Source organism: Stomoxys calcitrans, chromosome 2, assembly GCF_963082655.1.
Source record: "Stomoxys calcitrans chromosome 2, idStoCalc2.1, whole genome shotgun sequence".
Taxonomy (NCBI): domain Eukaryota; kingdom Metazoa; phylum Arthropoda; class Insecta; order Diptera; family Muscidae; genus Stomoxys; species Stomoxys calcitrans.
In genome coordinates, this window is record NC_081553.1 from 24,130,519 (window position 1) to 24,143,864 (window position 13,346).

A 13,346-nucleotide genomic window follows, 5' to 3' on the forward strand; every position below is an offset into this window, starting at 1 on the left:
TCTGGGGTCTTGACTTCTTGAGCCTCTGGAGGCCGCAATTCCTAACCGATTTGGCTGAAATTTTGCATGAGGTGTTTTGTTATGACTTCCAACAACTGCGCTAAGTATGGTTTAAATTGGTGCATAATTTGATATAGCTGCCATATAAACCGATCTTGCATTTGGACTTCTTTACCCACTAGAGGACGCAATTCCTATCCGATTTGGCTGAAATTTTGCGTGACGTGTTTCGCTATGACTTCCAACAACTGTGCTAAGTATGGTTTAAATCGGTCCATAATCTGATATGGCTGCTATATAAACAGATCTTGGGCCTTGACTTCTTGAGCCTCTAGAGGGCGCAATTCTTATCCGATTGGAATGAAATTTAGCACGACGTGTTTTGTTACGATATCCAATATCTGTGCCAAGTATGGTTAAAATCGGGAAATAAACTGATATAGCTGTCTTATAAACCGATCTGGGGTCTTGACTTCTTGAGCCTCTGGAGGCCGCAATTCCTATCCGATTTGGATGAAATTTTGCATGAGGTGTTTTGTTATGATTTCCAACAAGTGTGTTGAGTATGGTTGAAATCGGTCCATAACCTAATATAGCTGTCTTATAAACCGATCTGGGGTCTTGACTTCTTGAGCCACTACTGGACGCAATTCTTATCCGATTTGTCCGAAATTTTGCATGAGTTGTTTTGTTATGATTTTCAACAACTGTATTGAGTATGGTTCAAATCGGCCCATAACCTGATATAGCTGCCATATAAACCGATCAGGGGTCTTGACTTCTTAAGCCTCTAGAGGCCGCAATTCCTAACCGATTTGGCTGAAATTTTGCATGAGGTGTTTTGTTATGACTTCCAACAACTGCGCTAAGTATGGTTTAAATTGGTCCATAATTTGATATAGCTGCCATATAAACCGATCTTGCATTTGGACTTCTTTACCCACTAGAGGACGCAATTCCTATCCGATTTGGCTGAAATTTTGCATGACGTTTTTCGCTATGACTTCCAACAACTATGCTAAGTATGGTTTAAATCGGTCCATAATCTGATACAGCTGCCATATAAACCGATCTGGGGTCTTGACTTCTAGAGCCTCCAGAGGGCGCAATTCCTTTCCGATTTGGCTGAAATTTTGCATGACGTGTTTCGCTATGACTTTCAACAACTGTGCCAAATATGGTTCAAATCGGCCTATAACCTGATATAGCTTTCATATAAACCGATCTGAGATTTTGACTTCTTGAGCCTCAAGAAGGCCTAATTTTTATACGATTTGGCTGAAATTTAGTACAACAGCTTCTTCCATGACCTCCAACATACGTATCAAATATGATCTGAATAGGTCTTTAGTCTGATACAGCTCCCCTATAAACCGATCTCCTTCTAGAGCCCCTAAAAGGCCCACTTCTTATTCGATTTGGCTGAAATTTTACACATATACTTCTACTGTGGTCTCCAACATTCAGCAAAGCAATTCTTTTCTTTTATCCTCTGTTTATCTTAAAAGAGATACCGGGAAAGAACTCGACAATTGCGATCCATGGTGGAGGGTATATAAGATTTGGCCCGGTTGAACTTAGCACGCTTTTACTTGTTACTAAATTCAAAAGTAAATCAAAGCAAAATCGCTTTCTCGTCCTGCCCCTAACATGGCCCCTTGCTGGAGCACATGTGGTGTGTGTGTGTGGCATGAGTCAATTAAAATTTCAAAACTTTATCCAAAATACATGGGATATTTGTAGTAAACTGGGCTTGCATTCTTCGCCGCAGTCGAAACAATGAATAATTGAATTTGGCCATAAATTCATTCATGTCCACCTCTAACATGGAGCAGCGCATGCATGCATGCATGCATGTAAAGGAAAAAAGCCCTTAGGCTTTATTTGTTGATAGAAATCAAGTCAGCAGTAGGAAAATAGGGTTGGAAGGGATTGGGTGGGGGGGTTGAAAGGGGTGCAGACAAAAATATTTAGATTTTGCCCCCTAACATTGATTGCAACACAAAGTAAGTCTTGGAAGCGTACAAGCTTGCTAGTAGTGGCCCAAATGCCACAACTACAACAATAAGGCAACAAACGCATCCTTGGTCTGCTTTGGCGTTGTAATCGTGTTGATGTGTATAATCGATATGCAAATTAATATTTGAACACATTTCCAGATCGACGCACAAATGAAGGATAAACAAGCGATGACTTTGAACTTTCGTAGGGCGAGCTGCTGCACTAACCTGACATATGTTCCTCGAGCATAGCAAACAAATGGAGCCACTCCATCAGATATGTATGCCCTTACAAAAAGCAATGTTCTGTGGCAGACAATAGGATGTGCTGCAGGATTTTTCCATCTCCATCTCACAGTCATAAGGCGTCGGAACCCATGATTTCCCATTACACTCTTTTAAGGCGCACAACCATTCGTTATTTTGAATGTTTGCTGCCGACAGGATTTTCATCAGTTACTCATTTGCCGCAGGTTATTGTTTGTGTAAAATTATTTAAGAAAGTAAGTTTTCAAATAGTTGTAAGTTGGTATACATATGCAAATACATGTACATATGCATAAATGCACAAGTGTGTGTATGTGGGGGGGTTAAACATTCATTTGCAGTACATGGATCTGATGTGCTGCCAGCACATACATACATGTGTGTATGATCTGTAATTGCTTGTGTTCTCATGTTAATAATAAAATTGTATTTACAGATGTTATTTGTAGTTGTTAAGAGGGCAAAAGTACAATCGAACCTCTGTGTGATATTCCAAAATATTTATTACATGCAGCCAGTGAAGGTAGCCCCAAGGCACTATTCACCCACAATGCCAGGAGTTTTGTGGAAAAACAAAAAAATTAAATAAAAATCAAAATAGAGTTAAAGTGAAATAGACTCTTGTATCGTTCTTGTCATGAAATGGATTTAAAATTTTGACATTTACATTCGATTACAGTTTAGTACTTGTGTTTGATTGAAATTACAAACACACTTTTGGATTTTGAAGTATGCATAGCAACTTACCTCCGAGTTATAGACTTCAAGTTGGCCTGAAATCAAAGAACGAAAGAATTCGTTATTCACATTTTTCACCATAGGCCCTAAGCCAGACTATAGTTACCATAGCCTACTGAATATTCAATTAGATTTCTTCTTGGTAATTTGGAAATAACACTTTGATGTATTAAAGTTTAATTGAAAAATATTTAAGAAGAATTAAATTGTTATATTAAAATAATGAGGAATAGAAGTAGAGAATACTGGGATTTGCTTAAATTTGTTTGAATTCAAAGTATGCTTTAGGTAAAATGTCAGAATCCATTTACTTATGCTCGACATGACCACCTTTTGCCCTGACAATTGCTCCGAGTCGTTCAAAAACGAGTTGCAAGCTACACGAAGGTAATCTGCCAATATTTTGGCCCATTCACTTTCAATGGCTTTCTGCAGCTCATCCATAGTGACATTTTTGTTTTAGTTCTTACCTAGCCTTCCAAAATATCCCAAGAAGAATATACCATCTGATTGGCATCTGACGAACTAGGCAGCCATTGTCTGATTGAAATGCTGTGCAGAATAAGAATTTTTGGCCATTCTTGAATTACATCTGTTTTATATGACGGTTCCGAGCGAACGAAATGTGACTAAGACTCAATTGGGGAATTTTTTTCGTCGGAGAACACGAAGTTCGAAAATTCACAACGTTCGTGCAACTACACCAACTTCTTTGTTTTGTAGAGTCAAAAGTTTTTTGCTTTGGTGGATCCTGCCACTACGTCGTATATTTCGTTGAATTTGGGTCTTTACTCTCCGATGAGGTGTTGTACATTTTTTTTGACCAATAGCATGAGGATTGTAATTAAGGGTCATTTAAGTTTGGATGTTAGATGTACTACTTTAATATTTGAGCCCGTTATGGGAGTGTGAAGGCCTCCAGGGTGGTGGCTGGTGGGTTTAGGGGGTGATGTGGACTCCCGAAAGTGGATATGACTTTCGTGCTCTATTTCCAAATACCTTTTTCATTTCAGTCCAATATTGCCATGATCGGTAAAAATGTGCGCCTGAATTAGGGGTGTTTTCGGGGTGAGGTGGTCCCCCCAAACACATTGCCCTGAAAATGGATCAGCAACGTGCTCTACTCTCAAATATCATTTATTTTATTTATTTTGGCCACTTAGTGACTTGGTCCTGAAAACATATCAGATTCGTGATAAGGGTAGTATTAGTACTCTAATACTAGTAGAGAATACTAATAGAGAGAAAATATTAATAGAGAGGGTAGTTAAACAACCTTTTCTTAAAGGAAAGGGTACTAAAACAACCCTTTCCAAGAGGAAAGAGTACTAATGGGTACTTTCTCAGAGGAAAGGGTATTAAAACTACCTTTTCTTAAAGGAAAGGGTACTGAAACAATACTTTCCAAGAGGAAAGAGAGGAAAGAGTGCTAATACTACCCTTCCCCAGAGGAAAGAGTACTAATACTACCCTTTCCAACAGGAAAGGGTACTAATGCTACCCTTTCCCAGAGGCAAGGGTACTAATACTACCCTTTCCCAGAGGAAAGGGTACTAATACTACCCTTTCCCAGAGGAAAATGTACTAATACTACCCTTTCCCAGAGGAAAGAGTGCTAATACTACCCTTCTCCAGAGGAAAGAGTGCTACTACTAACCTTTCCAAGAGGAAAGGGTACTAATGCTACCCTTTCCCAGAGGCAAGGGTACTAATACTACCCTTTCCCAGAGGAAAGGGTACTAATACTACCTTTTCCGAGAGCAAAGGGTACTCATACTACCCTATCCCAGAGGGAAGGGTACTAATGCTACCCTTTTCCAGAGGGAAGGGTACTAATACTACCCTTTCCCAGAGAACAGAGTAGTAATACTACCCTTTCTCAGAGGAAGGGGTATTAAAACAAACTTTTCTTATGGAAGGGGTACTCATACTACCCTTTCCTAGAGGAAAGGGTACTAATACTACCCTTCCCAGAGAAAAGTGTACTAATACTACCCTTTCCCAGAGAAAAGGGTACTCATACTACCCTTTCCCAGAGGAAAGGGTACTAATGCTAGCCTTTAACAGAGGAAATGGTACTAATAATACCCTTTCCCAGAGGAAAGGGTACTAATACTACCCTTTCCCAGCGAAAATAGTGCTAATATTATCCTTTCCCAGAGGAAAGGGTACTAATATTACCCTTTCCCAGAGGAAAGGGTACTAAAACTACCCTTTCCAAGAGGAAAGGGTACTAATATTACCCTTTTCCAGAGGAAAAGGTAGTAATATTACCCTTTCGCGGAGGTAAGGGTACTAATACTACCCTTTTCCAGAGGGAAGGGTACTAATACTACCCTTTCCCAGAGGGAAGGGTACCAATACTACCTTTTCTTAAAGGAAAGGGTACTAAAACTACCCTTCCCAGAGAAAAGGGTACTAATACTACCCTTTCCCAGAGGGAAGGGTACTAATACTTCCTTCTCTTAAAGGAAAGGGTACTAAAACAAGCCTCTCCAAGAGTAAAGTGTACTAATACTACCCTTTCTCACAGGAAAGGGTACTAATACTACCCTTTCTTACAGGAAAGGGTACTAAAACAATCCTTTCCAAGAGGAAAGGGTACTAATACTACACTTTCCCAGAGAATATAGTGCTAATACTATTCTTTCCCAGAGGAAAGGGTACTAATATTACCCTTTCCTAGAGGAAAGGGTACTAAAACTACCCTTTCCAAGAGGAAAGGGTACTAATACTACCCTTTTCCAGAGGAAAGGGTAGTAAAATTACCCTTTCCCGGAGGCAAGGGTACTAATACTACCCTTTCCCAGAAGGAAGGGTACTAATACTAACCCTCCCCAAAGGAAAGGGTATTAATACTACCCTCTCTCTGAGGAAAGGGTACTTAAACTACCTTTTCTTAAAGGAAAGGGTACTAAAATAAGCCTCTCTAAGAAGAAAGGGTACTAATACTACCCTTTCCCAGAGGAAAGGGTACTAATGCTATCTTTTCTCAGAGGAATGGTTATTAAAAGCAACTTTTCTTAAAGGAAAGGGTACTCATACTACCCTATCCCAGAGGAAAGGGTACTTATATTACCCTTTCCCAGAGAAAAGGGAAATACTACCCTATCCCAGAGGAAAGGGTACTCATACTACCCTATCCCAGAGGAAAGGGTATTAATGCTACCCTTTTCCAGAGAAAAGAGTACTAATACCACCCTTTCTCAGAAGGAAAGGGTACTAAAAATTACCCTTTCTCGGAGGAAAGGGTGCTAAAAATACCCTTTTTCAGAGTAAAGGGTACTAACACTACCCTTATCCAAAGGAAAGGTTACTAATACTATCCATTCCCAGCGGAAAGGGTACAAAAACTACCTTTTCCCGGAGGAAAGGGTACTAAAACTATCCTTGCCAAGAGGAAAGGGTAGTAAAACTACCCTTTCCCAGAGGAAAGGGTACTTAAATTACCCTTTCTCGGAGGAAAGGGTGCTAAAAAATACCCTTTTTCAGAGTAAGGGATACTAAAACTACCTTTACCAAAGGTGGGAGTACTAAACCCACATTTTCCCAAAGCAAGGTGTACTAAAACTACCCGTGCCCAAAGGAAAGGTAACTAAAACTACTCGTTCCCAAAGGAAAGTGTACTAAAACTACCCTTTATTAAAATAAGGAGTACTAAACCTACCCTGTTCTAAAGGAAAGTGTATTAAAACTACCCTTTCCCTCGGGAAAGTGTATTTAAACTACTCTATCCCAAAGGAAAGGGTTCTAAAACTAAAATTTTTTAAAGGGAAGGGTATTTAAACTAGCCTTTCCTAAATCTACGGGTGCTAAAACAACCCTTTTCCAAAGGAAATGGTACTAAAACAACCCTTTCCCAAAGGAAATGGTACTAAAATTAAACTTCGCCTAAGAAAAGGGTACGCAAACTACCCTTTCCCAAGGGAAAGGGCACTAATACTACCCTTTCCCTAAGGAAAGTTCCCTAAGGAAAGGTTACTAAAACTACCCTTTCCCAAAGGAAATTGTACTAAAACTTCCCTTTACCAAAGAAGGGTACTAAAGCTACCCTATCCAAAGGAAAGGATATTTAATTATATGTTTATAACTATCTTTATATCATTTAAAGAGTGCTTTCGTTAAAGAAAGCAACTGGCTTGTGGTCTATCTTGTACACAAATATTTATATAATTACATTCCCTGCGCTATTTGTATGTAATAATTGTAAATAGTAGCATGTGTAAATATTATCTCTATCTTGGTCAATGTCGCTTTTGAGAATGCCAACACTTAATTTATCCTAGACCATAATCTTCAACGTATCCTTTTGTTGGTACAATAAACCGCATTTTAATCTTTTGTAGCACTTAACTAATCACTTCCGTTTCCGTTTGGCTTTTTTCCGCTGAAGTTGTTGTTGCTGTTGCCTGTTCTTTTCCAATGATTCAAAGAGCACAAAGAGACTTCATTCTCTATTCATATTTCATTTAAAACTTAGCCCACTTAACCTTCTTGCCCACAAAACATAAGTATTTATCTAAGGTTTCGCCGCGTGTGTGTGTGTGTGTAGAAATTTCTATGTAAACGCGTATGTGTGCAAACTCAAGTGTATGTTTGTGGGTTTGTTTGTATGTATGTATGCGCATCTAAACACACATTAGAAACCACAGATAATATATTCGTTTGCCGTTTGCTTTACCATCCAAAGTTAACCCTTTGAAGTCATCCATTTTATTGTTGGTGGCGGTCCCCACCATCATACCACACATATGCTTAATGCAGGAGTCACGTGTCTTCCTACTTTTGTAAAATCCGCAGCCACACACCCACATACACAGAGCACGTCTACCCGTATACAGTGGGTAAAATTTTTTGAAAAACTTTCAATGTTAAATGAGCAGAAAATTCCAATTACTTAGATGATTACTCGCACATACTTTTAGGCCTCACCATTTAGACCACTCAAGTGCTAATTTTTGCGAAGTAGCACTGGAAGGTAGTCGAACAAACCCAAGGCGAGAGTATATTTTGTGTACTTAATGCAGTTTTAATGCTGATACTTAAAAAATGCTGGATAATATGACTTTGAGAAGTAAATTTGTATACCCTCCACCATAGGATAGGGGTATACTAATTTCGTCATTCTATTTGTAACTACTCGAAATATTCGTCTGAGACCCCATAAAGTGTATATATTCTTGATCGTCGTGACATTTTATGTCGATCTAGCCAAGTCCGTCTGCCTGTCCGTTCGTCCATCTGTCTGTCGAAAGCATGCTAAATTTCGAAGGAGTAAAGCTAGCTGCTTGAAATTTTGCACAAACACTTCCTATTAGTGTAGGTCGGCTGGGATTGTAAATGGGCCATATCGGTCAAAGTTTTGATATAGCTGCCATATAAACCGATCTTGGGTCTTGAATTCTTGAGCCTCTAGAGGGCGCAATTCTTATCCGATTGGAATAAAATTTTGCACGACGTGGTTTTTTATGACTTCCAACAACTGTGCTAAAATAGGTTCAAATCGGTCCATAATCTTATATAGCTGCCATATAAACCGATCTTGAATCTTGACTTCTTGAGGCTCTAGAGGGCGCGATTCTTATCCGATTGGAATGAAATTCTGCACGACGTGTTTTGTTATGACTTCCAACAACTGTGCTATATTAGGTTCATAACCGGTTCATATAGCTGCTATATAAACCGATCTTGGATCTGGACTTCTTGAGCCTCTAGAGGGCGCAATTCTTATCCGATTGGAATGAAATTTTGCACGAAGTATTTTGTTATGATACCCAAAAATTGTGTCAAGTATGGTTCAAATCGGTTCCTAACCTGATAAAGCTGTCATAAAAGCACATTATATGAAGCGCATTATATGAAGGCGCATTTACTCTCCGATGTCGCCGAAATTTGGGACATTGAGTTGTGTTGGGCCCTTCGACATCCTTTGTCAATTTGGTTCAGATCGGTACAGATTTGGATATAGCTGCCATATAGACCGATCCTCCGATTTAGGGTCTTAGGCCCATAAAAGCCATATTTATTATCCGATTTTTCTGAAACTTGGGACAATGAGTTATGGTAGGCCCTTCTACATCCTTCTTTAAATTGGCCGAGATCGGTGCAGGTTTCGATATAGCTGCCATATAGACCGATCTTTTGATTTAAGGTTTTGAGCTCATAAAAGGCATATTTATTGTCCAATGTTGCCAAAATTTGAGACAGTGAGTTAAGTTAAATCCCTCGATATATTTCTTTAATTTGGCACAGATCGGTCCAGATTTGGATATAGCTGCCATATAGACCGATCTCTCGATTTAAGGCTTTGACCCCATAAAAGGCGTATTTATTGCCCAATGTTACCAAACTTTGAGAGAGTGAGTTGTGTTAAGCCCCTCGACATATTTCTGCAATATGGCACAGATCGGTCTAGATTTGGATATAGCTGCCATATAGACCGATCTCTCGATTTAATGTTATGAGCTAATAAAAGGCTCATTTATTTTCCAATATCGCCAAAATTTTAGACAGTGTGTTGTGTTAGGCCCTTTGACATACTTTGTCAATTTGGCTAAGATCGGTTCAGATTTGGATATTGCTGCCATATAGACCGATCTCTAGATTTAAGGTTTTGAGCCCAAAAAAGGCGTATTTATCGTCCAATGTCGCCAAAATTCGAGACAGTGAGTTGTGTTAGACCCTTCGACATTCTTTGTCAATTTGGCGCAGATCGGTCCAGATTTTAATATAGCTGCCATTTAAACCGACCTCTCGATTTAAGGTTTTTGGGCCATAAAAGGCGCATTTATTGTCCGATTTCGCCGAAATTTGGGACAGTGAGTTGTGTTAGACTGTTTTTTCTGCAACTTGGCCTAAATCGGACCAGATTTCGATATAGCTGCCTTATAGACCGATATCTCGATTTATAGTCTTGGCCCCATAAAAGGCGCATTTACTACTAAAATGACCAATGACTTGTACTTATTAGCATTTGGTCCAAATCGGAATATATTTCGATATAACTGTTATGGGAAATAAGGTATGCCTTTTTCACCGGATTTTGACGAAAGGTGGTTTACATATACACCCGAGGTGGTGGGTATCCAAAGTTCGACCCGGCCGAACTTAACGCCTTTTTACTTGTTAATATCTAAAATTCAATATTGAATATAAATAAAAAAACTTTTGATAATAATTTAAAATCAAAAATTTAATTATTGTTTTATTTGAGTTTATTTTTATTATATTTTTCTTATATATTTTTTTGTTAATTTTCAATATTTGACTTTTTTAATATGTATTTTTTTATTTTTTATTTTTGATTATTAATTTTTAATATTAAAATTTTCCGTTTAAATTTTTTAAGTTTTGGTTCATCCTTTTTTTAATTAGTATTTCTTATGTTATTTTCAATTTTTGTGCTATAATGAATGCCTTTATAACACTCCATATCATGGAATACGTATCCAGTATATTTTCACTATCCTTTTCTGTTTATTTAATGTGCTTGCTTGCCCATTATGTGTTAATATTTAATTATAATTATGTACTTTCAGATTGAATGTTAATGATGCTGTCTATTTGTTTGTGTAACCAACCATTCTTCCATGTGGTTTTCAGTTAAGTTTTACACATTTTAAAAAAATCGCAAACATATTCGTACACACAACACTAATACTCTTATACGCCCACATAGTATAGAGTGGTTATAACAACAACAGCAACTACATTATCGGGGCAAAAATGATCGAATCGGGTAACCTTTTTAATCATTTCTTTGTTTGTTCATTTAATGAGTTTCACAATTTAAAGAAGCCACAATCATAGCTTCATTTTTCTATTTGATGTGGATGTGCCCAAGTCAAAGAGTATGTGGGTGTTGTAGTTAATTTATCCTTGCACACACACACACACACACACATAGGCATATGGCAATACACACTTTCAATTCGAATGCCTTAACACACACTGTACATGTGTAATTGAATATGTTCTTATGGCACTATATAACAAGTCTACAAGTTCAGGCAGAGTAAAAAAAAAACTATTTCAAAGTAAACATGCAAAAATTCATTTCACGAAAAAATACACAAAAATAATTAAAATTAATACCTCCAGGTGTTGATTTCTGAGAATTACAAAAGCATTCACTTTCTCACATACTAACGCATGTGAGGTGCAAACAAACACATATGGATGAAATCAACTCCAGTTGTGTATATGTAAATGAAGATTTATTAAAAAATTAAGGGTTCTATCAATTTAAAGACTGGCATATTGAAAGTTTCCTATGAAATTTTTTAATTAAAATAATGCCAAAGGAAAATTATACCCTGTTTATTTAGGAAGGCAAGTGATGTCTTGAAAAAAAAAACCATTTAAACAAGTAACAAGTAAAAAGGGGTTAAGTTCGGCCGGGCCGAACTTTGGATACCCACCACCACGGGTATATATGTAAACCACCTTTCATTAAAATCCGGTGAAAATTGCATTCCTTATTCCCCATAGCAGTTATATCGAAATATGTTCCGATTTGGACCAAATACTATTAAGTCATACAAGTCATTGTTCAATTGATCTATTTAGTAGCTATATCTTAAAATAAACTGATCTGAATCATATACGACACGGATGTCGAAAACCTTGCATAAGTCACTGTGTCAAATTTCAGTTAAATCGGATTATAAATGTGACTTTTTTGGGGCCAAGACTTTAAATCGAGATATCGGTCTATATGGCAGCTATATGCAAATCTTGATCGATCTAGACCAAATTGCAGAAATATCTGGATGGGCTTAACTTAACTCTCTCTCCCAAATTTCGGCGACATCGAACGATAAATGCGCCTTTTATGGACTCAAAACCTTAAATCGAGAGATCGGTCTATATGGCAGCTATATCCAAATCTGGACCGATCTGGGCCACATTTAAGAAGAATATCGAAGGGCCTAACAGAGCTCACTGTCCCAAATTTCAGCAAAATCGGATAATAAATGTGGCTTTTATGGGCCTAAGACCCTAAATCGGCGGATCGGTTTATATGGCAACTATATCCAAATCTGGACCAAATTGAAGAGGGATGTCGAAGGTTCTAACACAACTCACTGTCCCAAATTCCGACGACATCGGACAGTAAGTGCCCCTTTTATGGGCCCAAAACCTTAATTCGAGAGATCGGTCTATATGGCAGGTATAGCCAAATCTGAACCGATCTTGGACAAATTGAAGAAGGATGTTGAAGTTCCTAACTCAACTGACTGTCCCAAATTTCGGCAAAATCGGATAATAAATGTGGCTTTTATGGGCCTAAGACCCCAAATCGGTGGATCGGTCTATATGGCAGCTATATCCAAATCTGGACCGATCTAAGCCAAATGAAAGAAGAATATCGAAGGTCCTAACACAACTCTCTGTCCCAAATTTCGGTGACATCGGACAGTAAGTGCGTCTTTTATGGGCTCAAAACCTTAAATGGAGAGATCAGTCTATATGGCAGCTATATCCAAATATAGACGGATATGTGCAATAATACAGAAGTATGTCAAGGGGCTTAACTTATCTTACTGTCCCAATTTTCGACGACATCGGACAGTAAGTGCGCCTTTTATGAGCCCAAAGCCTTAAATCGAGAGATCGGTCTACATGGCAGCTCTGTCGAAATCTGGACCGATCTGGGTCGAATTGGAGAAAGATGTCGAAGGGACTAACACAACTCAGTGTCCCAAATTTTGGCAAAATCGGACAATAAATGCGCCTTTTATGGGCCCAAAACCTTAAATCGAAAGATCGGTCTATATGGCAGCTATATTCAAATGTGAACCGATTTGTGCCATATTGCAGTAGTATGTCGAGGGGCTTAACTTAACTCACTGTCCCAAATTTCGACGACATCGGACAGTAAGTGCGCCTTTAATGGGCCCAAAACCTTAAATCGAGAGATCGGTCTATATGGCAGCTATATCCAAATCTGGACCGGTCTGGGCCAAATTTGAGAAGGATGTCGAAGGGCCTAACAGAACTCTCTGTCCCAAATTTCGACAACATCGGACAGTAAGTGCGCCTTTTATGGGCTCAAAACCTTAAATCGAGAGATCGGTCTATATGGCAGCTTTATCCAAATCTGCACCGATCTGTGCCAAATTAAAGACGGATGTCGAAAGGCTTAACAGAACTCACTGTCTCAAATTTCAGCTAAATCAGGTAATAAATGTGGCTTTTATGGGCCTAAGACCCTAAATCGGTGGATCGGTCTATATGGCATCTATATCGAAATCTGGACCGATCTGGGTCGAATTGAAGAAAGATGTCGAAGGGACTAACACAACTCACTGTCCCAAATTTTGGCAAAATCGGACAATA